This window comes from Equus przewalskii, chromosome 5 (genome assembly GCF_037783145.1).
Source record: "Equus przewalskii isolate Varuska chromosome 5, EquPr2, whole genome shotgun sequence".
In the NCBI taxonomy this organism is placed as follows: domain Eukaryota; kingdom Metazoa; phylum Chordata; class Mammalia; order Perissodactyla; family Equidae; genus Equus; species Equus przewalskii.
Window position 1 is genome coordinate 84,445,123 of NC_091835.1, and position 12,920 is coordinate 84,458,042.

General features: G+C 47.3%; 1 long non-coding RNA gene across 2 annotated transcripts; it reads left to right on the forward strand.

The window, feature by feature from the left end:
- Positions 1 to 3,859: 3,859 nt before the first annotated feature.
- LOC139083425 (uncharacterized) lies at positions 3,860 to 12,617 on the forward strand. Of its 2 annotated transcripts, XR_011540138.1 has the most exons (3): positions 3,860 to 4,399; positions 4,893 to 4,970; positions 7,775 to 8,080. It is a non-coding gene; the product is annotated as an uncharacterized lncRNA (long non-coding RNA). The 2 variants fall into 2 exon arrangements; XR_011540139.1 differs by lacking the exons at positions 4,893 to 4,970; positions 7,775 to 8,080 and adding an exon at positions 9,225 to 12,617.
- Positions 12,618 to 12,920: the final 303 nt, after the last annotated feature.

Sequence of the window (12,920 nt, forward strand, 5' to 3'; positions counted from 1 at the left end):
GGGACAAGCCGGAAAGGACACGCGAAGCTCCCCTGCTCCACACTGAAGTGCACGCTGTCACAGGAGAGATGCTTGTGTCATTCTCTGAGTTACAGGCAGAACTATTTTTTTTTTTTTATGAAACACCTTTTTTTTTTACTTGAAAGAACAACTTATTCAAATTTAGGAATTTGGCAGATGTTTTCTTGACAATGAATTAAGTGAGGCTGTCACTTGAAAAAACTTCTGGCAATATTTCTGCCAAATAATCGCTAAGAAACTACCTGTTGCTGAGGTTTGAGGTAGTATCTACAATTATCCCAAAAGGCTGTTAAAACGCTCCTCCCTTTCCAGCTCCTTATCTCCTCAACTCCAGATCCGTCTTCATAAACCCCAACGAAAACAGCATCTATCTGATTAAGTGCAGAAGCCAATGTAAGAACCCAGCTGTCTTCTGTTAAGTCAGACATTAAAAAGATTTTCAAAAAATATAAAACAATGCCGTGCTACTCACTGTTTTTTTTGAAAATAAATATATTTTTTATTAAAATACGTTATGTTACCTGTAATGGGTTTATTATTTTTAAAATGAATTAATAGTAAATATTTTTAAATGTCTCCATTTTGATTTCTAGCATGGTTAATATTCATAGATATAACCAAAAAAAACAAAAGCTCTTTGGGATCGTCAATAATTTTTAAGAAGTGTAAAGGAACCCTGAGACCAAAACCTGGCAGAGTAGATAGTTAGAAATGCATAGTAGAAACTCGTAATAGAGCTATGTAATAGAAATATATAACAGAAATGCAAATCCCACACTTCTAATAGCATAGGTGAGATCATTTTTATTCTACCACAAAAAAGAGATAGCCCACTATACGGTTAAAGTACAGCGTCTGACAGCAGAGCCCAGCACTGCCCAGCCGGTCCTCAGGTCAGCATGGCCTGGCCTGGGGGCGTGACAAAGCCTCAGGGAGCAGGCCAGGGGCCGGGAGGCAGGAAGGCTGCGGCGGCTGGCTGGGGAGGGAGGAGGGATACAGGGGGACGAGGTGCACCAACACTTTCCTAGCCCACCAGGGTGCAGACATCTGAACAATGAGAAAGGAACTCTGACGCCAGCTCACTTTTTAGACTAACTTGTGTCTTCTCCTGTTTTTCCCTTCTGAGGCCCCCATTCCTGTGAGTACCAGCTCTGTGCTCTCTTGCCTCAGAGAAAGTTTGAGGTTGGAATTCCTGCGGTTTTGTTTTCAAAAGCCTGAGGGCATGAGGGAGAATCCAGTTAAACCTGCGCAGGAAAGTCCCCTCTAAAAGGAGAGTCTCTCTGCCTTGGAGGAGAGTCTAACTGTAGGGTCCCCTGGTCCTGCCTCCCTCCCTGCCAGCACCCCATGCACACACGGACCTTGGAGGACCAGCCATCGCTGCACCAAGAGGTGGCACTTTGGCCCAAGCTTCCCCAACAGCCACAACAGTCCCCACGCCACAAAGGTGGCACAAAGGTGGCAGAGGAGAGGGCCTTAAAGGACCACAAAGAGAGAGACACAAAGGGACCATGACAGTGACCTGTGTGGTCAGGTGACTGACGCCTTCCTGGGGCCCTGAGACGGCTCAGCTCTGCTTGTGAGCCCAGAACCTTGACAAAGCCTCCAGCGGGAAGCCCCAAGAATGACAAGCTGATTCTCCACCAGCCCTTCGAAAAGTGCAGAGAGAAGCAAAGTTAACTATGGAGTTAGAAGTGAAGAAGTGCTAATATTATTTGGCACTAAACAGGAACGAAGTACTGACACATGCCACAGCAAGGATGGACGGCAAAAGCATGGTCCTAAGTGAAAGAAGTCACTCACGAAAGGCTACATGTTGTGTGATTCCATTTACAGGAAATATCCAGACTAGGCAAGTCTGCAGACAGAAAGTGGATTAGTGGTTTCCCAGGGCTGGGAGAAATAGGGCTGATTACTGAAGAGTGGGTGATTTATTGGAGGAGAGCAATGAAAATGTTCTAAAACTGATTTTGGTGATGGTTCTACAACTCTGTGAATTTGCCAAAGAAAATGAATTTTATCCTTTAAGATATTTTTATTTATTTTTTTTCAGGGGAAGATTCACCCTTCTTTTTCCCCCTCAAAGCCCCAGTACATGGTTGTGTCTAGTTGTAAGTTCTTCTGGTTCTTCTGTGTGAGCCGCTGCCACAGCATGGCTACTGACAGATGAGTGACGTGGTTCTGCATCCCGGAACTTGAACCCAGGCCACCAAGGAAGAGTGTGCCGAACTCTAACTGCTAGGCCATCAGGGCTGGTTCAAATTTTCTACTTTAAATGGGTGAATTGTACAGTATGTGAGCCATATCTCAATGAAGCTGTTACCAGAATAAGTAGAGAAATGTGGTGTCTTTTGCACCTGAGCTGTGCACTGAGATTCATAGCCATTTTGTGTGCACGATGGTTTACAAAGTTGTGTTTTAAGGTTGTGTCAAGCCGAGGCGGTAACTCCTGCTCACACACATTGTCCTGGCTCAGGACCCAGTCAGAGAGCCCAGGCACGAGCACTGGAGAAAGAGGAGCCGAGAGCAGAACGGGGGCTCCAGGAACAGGGTGGTGGGCAACAAGTGGTCTTGAGTGTGGGGTCTTGCAACACTCCACAGGGCACCATCTTGGGGACACCAGAGCAAGCAGTGTTCAGAGATGCAGGAGGAGAGCCAACACCAGAGACATCCTCAGCAGGTGGCAGGGCCTCACCTCAGGGCGGGGGTCCAGCAGCAGGAGCACTGCCCCAGCATATGACTGCCGTGCGGGCTGCAGCCCTGGGGAGACCAGGCGAGTTGTCCAGGAAGGACCAGAGGCAGCCGAGCAGGGACCTAATTAGTGTCAATAATAATATAAGTATACAATTGATGTCACTTATGTGTGACAATAGGAAGTATAAACCAGGTAAGTTCTGTAATAACAACAGTAGCAAACCCTATCTGCCAGACCCCATTATATGTACTTTGCATTTTTAAATTTACTAAATCTTCACAACAACCCTCTGAAATAGCTACTGTTATTCTCCCCATTTTACAGATGAGAAAACCAAGTTATACAAGGGGAGTCACTTGACCAAGCTCACTAGTAAGGGCAGAGCTGAGACTAAAACACAGACGGGGTGGTCCCAGGGCCCTCTTAACAACTCGACCCCACTGCCTTCAGGATGGAGGCCCGCTTATTACAGCTGATCAATCAGGACCCTCAGGAACCACAGCTGATGTTGGATCCCCTCAGCATTGAGCTAGAGGACTTCAGAGCCCTTCCCACGGAGGAAGGATTGGTCTGGAGCCTGGGCTGGGCCGAGCCTGCAGGTAGTGGGTAAGTGGTAGCCTCCCTAGGGGAGGCAGAAGGGGACCCCAGCAACTGCTGACCCCCATCCTGCATCTTTCCGCTACACCAAGGGGCTATGAGGCGCACATTATTTTCTCCTTTTACAGATGAGAAAATTGAGGCTCAAAGAGGTTACGCAATTTGGCTGAAGACCCAGTAAGCAACAGAGTCAAGACTGGATCCAGACCTTCTGATCCCAAGATGGAAGCTGGGAGCCGTGTCTTGGAGATGGGCAGGCAACGTCAAACAGCAAGCGAATTGGGGAGCAGAGTTGCAAAATGGAGAAAAACGTGCGCTGGGTGGCCACACTCCAGCTACGCCAATTACCTTGTGATCTTGAAAGAGCTTTCTGAGTCTTAGCATCTTCATCTGTAACACAGGTTTAGTGATAATGATAATGTCCACCTCCTGGAGTTGCTGTGGGAATTAAATGAAACACTGCCTGCGGAAGCTTCTGATGAGGAGCCCAACACACAGTAGGTGTTCTCTGAGTGGTAGCTGTCCTGAGCAGCCATTCCTCGTATCATTCTGCTCAGTGAGGATAAGCTCTGAAGAAACCCAGATCTTTCTCCTGAGCCATTTTACCTCCTGACTCGGAGAACATCAGTGCTGAAAGGAGCATTAGACTTGAATCGAATTCTCTTTTCCAACAGATGAGAAGATGGAGGGTTGGAGCAGTTACGTGAGTTGCCCAAGGTAATAAACTGTTTACCAGGACAGTGAAACCAGATCTTTCATTTGTACCTTTCCATTTTAAAAAACTGTTAGGAGATAGAAAAGAAGAAAGCTGAAAAAGAAACAAAATTGAGACAACATCAGGCAGCCCTTCAGTGGGTAACTTAGGAACAGACCTGCCGCACGGCAGAAGAGCAGCTGGCGGTGGCGCTCAGCGGAGTCCCTCCCTGTCAGCGGGAAGCAGGAAGTATTCCTTTCAGATATTCATTCCATATCATCCCGTCCCTCGCCCGCCCATGGTATTGTCTGTACTGAACAAAGGAAACTCGACCTTGGGAGATACACAAGAGAAGTTAACAAAAGGAAGGGAACCGGGATCTCGGGAAGCATATGGTAAGTATGCGATTAGTGTTGGTAAAAGGATCAGAGGCAAAAAAAAAAAAAGGGAAAAGTCTTTTTATAATACTTGAGTGGGTTGGCTTCACTTTCTAAAAGACTAGCTGAGAATTGAAAGAAATTAAGAGGCAGGTGTTCGACGGGGATGCAGACTGTTAGAGAAGGTGTATTGAAGTGAGCAGGTAATAAAGAGCTTTGAGAATGAGCCTTGAGGAAAACAAGTGTGTGAGTGCACATGTGCACACATGCCTATTTAGCTGAGTGTGCCTGTCTTCCCCTCTGCCGTTAATTTCAGAGCTGCCCTCAAAGGCAAGTTAAACTGTGTCCACTGTGCTATTTACGAGTGTCGGGGGAGGTTCTGGGGCGTGACGGGAGAAGCGGTGGGAGTATGATGGGGCAAGGCACTTAAGGATTAAGGAGCAGATTCCAAACCGAAATTGCTGGGTCCACCTGCCACGCATTAATTATGCAACAATTACTGTCTGTTTAGTGTCACTGCTGCATCTTTTAAGAGAACGAAGAACTTTTGGGAAACATTTGACAAATCTACTCACCAAAGAAAGAAAAGGTTAGAATTTTGTATGTTTTTTTTAGCCACACATACTATTCAAAGAAACTAACTTGACCCCATTTGATAAAAAGACACTGAGTGATTATGGGGCGAAGAAACAGCCTAGACTTCAAAGTTTTTCCAGCGGTGAGAACATGCTCAAGTCCTGTTTGTTATTTTTCAGCACCCAGTGATGTTAGCCTGTACACTGTTTTGCAGAGATTTCCATTTTGAGTTAAAGAGGCCCCTGGTACAAATATGTAAAGGAAAACATGCAATTAATATTGTAAACTGCCCACTAACACCATCAGCTGTGACATCATACACTAATAGGATCGATCTCGAAGACCACAGGTCTTCCCGGAGACTCTCCCAACAGGAGGACCTCAAGTGTTATTCTTGTGAAAGGGGAATTGCCCCCAAATTGAGGACAGAAAGTGGACACAAACTACAGATGATGCAGAATTCCTGTGTAAACATGTAGTCACTCTGACGAGAGCTGCCCACAGCTTCACCTGTGGCCACAGCTCTGTATGTCCCCACTCATCGCCTGCAGGCCAGGGCGTCCGGTCCTCATACAGAAGGGGCTGAAGTCGGTGTTCTGCTCAGCTGGCGGCCGCCTTTTCTTGGGGAGACGTCCTTGGGGACAGCCAGTTTCAGGCTATCTTCTTCTACCTCCGAGTCTTGGAACTTTGATGGTGTTGGTCCTTTCATCTTCGCACAACGTTTGCAAGCTCGCTGGCAATGCCCTCTGGCCTTCATCTCCCTCAGCTCTTTTCACACACAGGATTTCAGCTCCGTGGGCAACTGTTAGTGTTTGTCCAGGAGCTGCTGGGTTTACAGGGCTTTACTGGGATTTTCTGTTATATTTACTTATGTGTTTGTCTGTTTACACCATTTTGACCCATTTCAGTCATTTTGGGGAACTTATATTTAGACACACACCCGCAATTAGACTTACGAGCACCGTTTCCATAACGTTTTTCATTAGTCTCTTCCATATTTTAAATTGCCTTGGCCATGTAAAGAAATATTGGATTCTTCCTGAATCTGCACAAATTTTGTCTTTCCGTTTCCAGAGGCCTTGGGAAACTAACACACTGATTCTGAGAATTTCAAACTTCATGAGGTTCCTAGGAGCCGTTAGGGAAGATGTGTTCACTACGGCTGTTCCTTGCAGTTGTAGAATTTCTTTGCCCAGGTTTTCTTTAAAACTTCAGGAAATCAAAAGCCTAAAGGGAAAGATTGGAATGCCTCCAGGACAAGCCATCATGTACAAAATGTTCATTGGGGTTACACGGACCTCCTCAGAATGTCTTAAATCTAACAGCGACTGTACTAGACGTAAGATAACGGGCATACAGCAGGACATTGCTTCTCAAATTTTAATGTGCCTCTAAATCACCCGTGGGACTTGCTAAAATTGAGGAGCACAGGGCACCATCCCCTGAGATACTGGGGTGGAGCCCCCCAAATCTGCCTTTTTAATAAGCGCCGCAGGTGAGCTTGTCACGGAGGCTCGGTAAACCAGCTGTGGAAAGACCCCAGTTTCTGTGAGAGCCTCAGTTCTCACCGTCTTCACTGGCTCTCCCTTCACTCTCCCACTCCACAGAAACAGCTCTCGTCAAGGCCACCAATGGCCTCCAAGTCCTCGGGTCCACGGTCAATCCTCCGTCCTCCTCTTGCTTGACCTACAGGCAGGATCAACATGGCGGATCACTCTGCCCCTTGAAACACTTTCTTCACTCGGCTCTTGGGGCTCATTGCTCTCGGTCCTTCTCCCTTCCTACTTCCTCTGTCTCAGTCTCCTTTGCTGACCTTATTTTCCTAATTTCTAAACCATGAAGTGCCCCAGGGTTTCAATCCACAGGCCCTTCCACTTCTCAGTCTACACTCACTTTTTCAATATTTTCATCCAGTCCACTGGTTTTAAACACCCTATTAATGCAGGGAATTCCCAAGTCCGTGTGTATAATCCACTCCACTGTCCTGAGCTCCAGACGTGTTTATCCAACTGCCAACTCAGCATCTCCACATGGATGTCTAATTGCATATATTGGACAAAACCCCTGATTTAGACTTGCCATCTCAAAATCTGTTCCTCCACTGGGGTTTTTCAGCTTAATAAGGACCACTCTGTTCTTCCAGTTACCGAGTCCAAAAACCTCAGTCATCACTTTCTTCACCTTCCACATTGAAACCATCAGCAAATTTCCTACTTGGAAATGAATCCAAATCCAGCCACTTCGTGCCATGTCCCAAACTGTCATCCTGGTCTAAGCCATGGTCTTCGCTCAGGTAGATCAATGCAACAACCCCTAACTGGTCCCCTTGCTTCTGCTAATGCCTGCTCCCTGCTCTATTCTCCACACAGCAACAGAGTGACCCTCTTAAAGCACAAGTCAGGTCAAGTCGCTCCCCTGCTCGACACCCTCCACACCCTTCCCATCTCAAGGTGAAATCCAGAGTCCCCACAATGGCCCATATAAAATGCATTATCTAATCTGGGGCCACCTCTCTGACCCCTTCTTGGACCATCCCCCTCAGCCTGGGCACGAGTTTGTCCCTCCGCCTAGAATGCTCTTCTCCTGGATGGCCACGTGCTTGCTGCCTCCTTTCCTTTGGGCCTCTGCTCATCGTCATCTCATTCGAGGGGCCTCCCTAACTGTGGTGGGCAGTTTCTAAGATGGTCCCCGTGATCCCCCCTCCTGGTGTTCACACCCATAAATAATCCCCAACACTTGAATGTGGGCTGAATTTAGTGACTTGCTTCTAGCGAATAGAATTAGACAGTGGTTATAGGACGTCCCTTCTGATATTAGGTTACAGAAAGATTGTGGCATCCATCCTGGACACACGGACTCATCCTCTCCCTCGCCACTCACTCTGAGGGGTGAGCTGCCATACGGAGAGGCCCCCATGGTGGGGACTGACGGAGCTCTCCAGCCAAGAACCAGCAAGGAACTGAGACCCTCACTCCAAGAGCCTGAAATGAACTGAATCCTGCCAACTTTTCCAGCCACACTGATGCAACCCCCTGAGAGACCTTGAAGCAGAGACACCAGCTGAGCTGCACCCAGATTCCCAGCCCACGGAAGCTATACGATAATAAACGTTCATTGTTTTAAGCACTGTGTTGGGGTGATTTGTTACTAAGCAGTATGTAACTAATACACTGACCGTCCTATAGAACTTCACAGACCCTCCCAGCCTCCCCACCTTGTATTTCATCCTCCTCACCCATTCCTTTCTCTAGCACCCATCTCCAAAGCCTCACAAGTTATACGTTTGTTTGTTTAGCTCTGTCTCTACTACTAAGATGAAAGCTGCATGGGCAGGACATCTGTAGGTTTGTTCACTGCTGCATCCCCAGCACCTAAAAAATGTGTGGTGCATAGTAGGCACGCCGTAAGTATTGGTTGAACAAATTGATGAGTCTGAGTGAGGGAAGAGCTTTGTGAAGTGGTGAAAACACAGCTGAACTCACAAGGTTGTGGTGAGTGTACAAGGAGCAAAATAGGTCACACCTCTGGTCCTTAGCAGGCGCTTAACAAAGTGAGGTTCTCCCCTCCGAAGAAGCTTTCACCAAATGGCATTGGAACAGACAGAGAACTTTTTCAGACGGGGGGATAGCTCCTTTAAATTGAGATGTAAAACATACTTCAGTGGCCGTTTTAACCATGAGTCTCCCCTAGCTCATCCATGTCATTCAGGATGTCTGGGAGCAAACAACACTCCACTTGTACACGAGCCATGCCTTTAGTTTTCTAGATTGTTCTATGACTCCATCTCTTTTCAGCTTTAAGGACTTAGAGTTTGTCACCGAAGTTCTTTCAGACCCTTTTGAGCTCTGAATTAGATTCTCACTTGGAGAGTCATTCAGAGAAAAATAAAAATAGTTCCTCTGCCCCTCTTACTGAACGGCCTCCTAACACCCCACTGTCTTCACAACCGTTGCCAGACAATAAGATAATCCCGAGAGCAATAGCAGTTATTACCGTTTCAAAACCATTGTGCAGTTTCCTCTGAGCCGAAATGGTCGGGTTATATGATCTTCAATTACGGACTAACACTGTTCTCCGGCAGGAAGCAGCGTAAGCGGATCATTTCTGCAGAACAATAATGTTTAAAACTTTAATATTGGCCAAGCAATAGGAGCCATTTTCCTAACAGGATCGAACTGAGAATAAATGGGGTGTCCGACAAGCTGCACTGATGTTCCTTGAATCCCTCAGTGACTGTATTTTCTTCGTTGTTTTATTCCAAATCCAGCCCGGCTCCTGTGACATGAGAGGCGCTCAGAAAATGTTGGTGGATTAGACGGATGAAGAGGCAGATGAGAGAGTCGTTAGGAGCCCCTGGTGAGCGTCTGTTTGTCTCGTAAGCGCCTGATCTGTGCACCTGGGTCCCGCATCCTGGGAGGTCACCTCTTTCCTGCCTGAGTCACCTGATGGCCTCAGTCACCTTGGTGGTTAAAAAAGACTTGACTTTCAAATCCTGGCCTGCCACTTCCTACGTGAATGACGTTGCTCCTGTTGCTTAACCGCTGTCAGACTCAGTTTCCCCTCATCGGTAAAACTGGTGTATCACATTCACCTCATAGGGTCATGAAAAGGAGTAGATTAGCTAACATGCAAAATACCAGTAACAGACACACCGAGGCCGTCAATATATGATCGCTAACTAAACCTCGCCCCGTCTCCGTCACTAGGAGCAGAAACGTCCCACTTGTTCTGTTCTCTCCCACCCAGCTTCGTTTCCCGAGCCCCAGGTGAGCTGGCCCTGCGAGTCGAGAAACTCATGCACCAGCCAAGTATCTCCATTCGTACGTTTGCTCACTCTTTTTATTTAAATTTCTTTTCTCACAAACTGCTCTCAAACACATCATTTCTTTCGGCCTCACAACCACCCTGAACGGTTGGCAGAGCAGGCATTGAGGCCCTGTTTTAGAGATGAGGAAACCAAGGTGCAGAGAATTCAATCACTTACCCAAGGTCACACAGTGAGTGATGGTGAAGCGCGTCTCAGACTCAAGCCCAGAACCTTCTCATTATACTGTACGACCTCTAACAAGTGGACAGAGGCAAAAAAGCCAATAAAATGGCCCAGATACTTCTCTCAACCAACACCCTCCCTGAAGCAGCACAGGTAACAGCAGATCGTGGGCAGACAGCCGCTTCTGGAATCTCAAACCAGGGTCTTTAAAAGTGACCAGTGAGCGTCCCTGACCAACAGTGGGAGGTGGTGCTCAGCCCCCTTTTCTTCATTCTGGGAGTGAGGGGTCGTGCCAGCCCGGACCACGCCCCCAGTAGTTGCTAGCGGTGGCAGAGACCTTGAAGCTGAGAGCCAGTTTCTCCGTACACGTCACAAGCTGGTCTTACTGGTCCTATAACACACAGGCCTGAGACACCAAAGAAGGCGTCTCCTCTGACCCCTCACCCTCTGCTGCACGGCTAACTAGGTCCAGAAGGCAGAGTGAATTCATGATCACCGACCACCTATTAAGCACCGAGCAGTGTGCCAGCCTCTTTAAATATGTTGTCTCGTTCAGTGTCATTCTTAAACAGTCACTACATCCCTGAGGTGGGCAAGGTGGTACCTCCCCGACGTCCAGTCCCTCTGCCTCGGTAAGCATTCCAGCTTCTATCAGGGTGCCCACACCTCCTCCGCACAGTCCACACGGTCTAGAGAAGCTGAGCTGCCCTGCTGATAGAGGTGGGGCAGGTGGAGGGGGCTTACGCTGATAACAGAAGCCCGTGCTCTGGTGACAGTTCAGCGAAGGCGTTTGACTGAATTTGGGTCAATGGGAAGTTTGCTGGGGGTGTTGGAAAGAAGCTGATGCGCCCTCTCTCTTTCTCTCCCTCCTCCTGGAAGGTGTGGTCAGCTGATGGGAAGCCTGGAATTGCCATAGTCCTTCAGGGCAACCAGCCATCAGGTGGCCCCAACGCCACAAAAGGCAGAGCAATGGGGTAGGAAGAAATCAATGGTTTAATGTCATCGTATCAAAAAACCCGAAAGTTTCCCTACTTCTTAAATTTCCTGTTACCTGGGAGTCAAGTAATACCATTTACTTATTTACCTAGTTCCTAGTTACCTGCATTCTATTACTTGCAACACCGAGTCCTGACTATGTTGCCTGGGGTAAGGCCAGGCTGTTGTCACAAGGAGACCCAACAGTAACGCAGGGGCTTAAAGAGGTCAGAGCTCATTTCTCCCTCATGTAGTAGCAGGCAGATGTTCCACGTGGGCAGGCAGCTGTGCTCCATGTGTTCATTTAGAGACCCAGGTTCTTCCCAAGTCGTCGCTCTGCCAGCCCTATGGTCTTGTCCTCATCTCCACAGTCAAGGCGGGGTGTTTTGGGTTCAGCTTGTAGGAAGGGGAAGCAGCAAGGGGGTCATGTCCCAGAGCAGAATATGTCACACGGCCCTTCCATTAGCAGGGAATTAGTCCCTTGGCCACATCTAACAGCAAGACAGACTTAGAGATGTCACTAGCCATGTGCCAGCTACATGTCTATTACCACAAAAGAGAACAAGAATGGACTTTGGTGGACTGCTGGCCGTCTGAGCCACACTAACCTTTATAGGACCCATTTTACAGAGGAGAAGAGTAAGTCTGAGAAAACGTGCCTGAGGTCTCGTAACCAGTGAGTGCCGGAGCCCATCACAAGGCGGTCCTCACTGCCCCTCTCTGCACAGGGTAGGCTCTTCCTGCTCCTCCACGTCTGCAGTTATCCCCTCTGCAATCCCAGCTCTTGAAAAAGCATCACCCACCAGAAGCAACACACAGGGCAAGGGTTGCTAACCCTGCTCTGTCAGGCGCCTGGTTCCCCACAAAGATCGCCAGCTTCCTCCTTCACTCCCGACCAGGACTGACTTTGTCCTCTCCAGGGGAGGAGGTGTGGCCGCAAGGACCGAGGTGACTGCCCCGGGTCTGGCACACAGAAGAGGTCTGCATAGTGAGCTCCAGCTGACCAACTGAGACAAACTGAGGACAGAAGCAGGGAGAGAACGAGTGGCTCCCGAAGGAGCAGAGAAAATGCATAAATGGAGGCTGGACGGCCACTGAAGTCAGTAACAAGAGAGGCAGAAAGGAATAGCTGAGGATGTGGTATAGATTGGGTGAATTTGGGTCATTTCAGATTTAATCTGCATCGGAGCATTTCTCTCATCAAAAAGATTTTTTGTTTACTAATTTGAATTGGTAGTGCATCTCCCAAAAGAAAAGAAGGGGTACAAAGTAAAAGAAGAAAAATCCTCTCTCCCTCCCTATGCCCCAGGCAGCCAACTCCCTCCACCGAGGATTGGAACATTACTAATTTCTTGGATATCCTCTCAGATGTGTTTCACGTTTATACAAGCAAACACACACGTATCTAGTATAAGTATCCTTTCTCTCCTCTTTTGTTAGCCAATTTTCTGCACCTTAATTTTTTTCACTTAACAAAATATCTTGGAGATCTTTCAGTGTGTGCACTTAAAGAGTATCCTCATTTCTTACAGCTGCATCGTCTTCCATTATATGGATATGCCATCATTCATTTAACTAATTCCTTACTGATGGATACTCAGGTTGTTTCCAGTCTCTTGTATTACAAACAATGCTGCAATGATAACCCTCTGAACTTGTCCTTCCCTATGTGTGCAAATAAATCTGTAGCATAAATTCCTAGAACTGGCTTTGATGATTTTGGAGGATTTTCCCAAGTAACCATGGATCAGGTTGTACCAATTTATTTCCCCACCTGTCACGTATGAGAGCGCCTGTCTCCTCTCTCATCAACATATTGTGTTGCTAATTTTTCTATCATTGCCAATCTAATACATGAAAAATGGGAGTCTGTGTAAATTTAATTTCTATTTCTCTTATTATGAAAGCAGCTACCTTTTAATATGTTTAAGAACTATTTGTATTTCCTTTTCTGTGAATTTGTTATGCCCACATTTTTTTCTTAGGCCATTGGTCTTT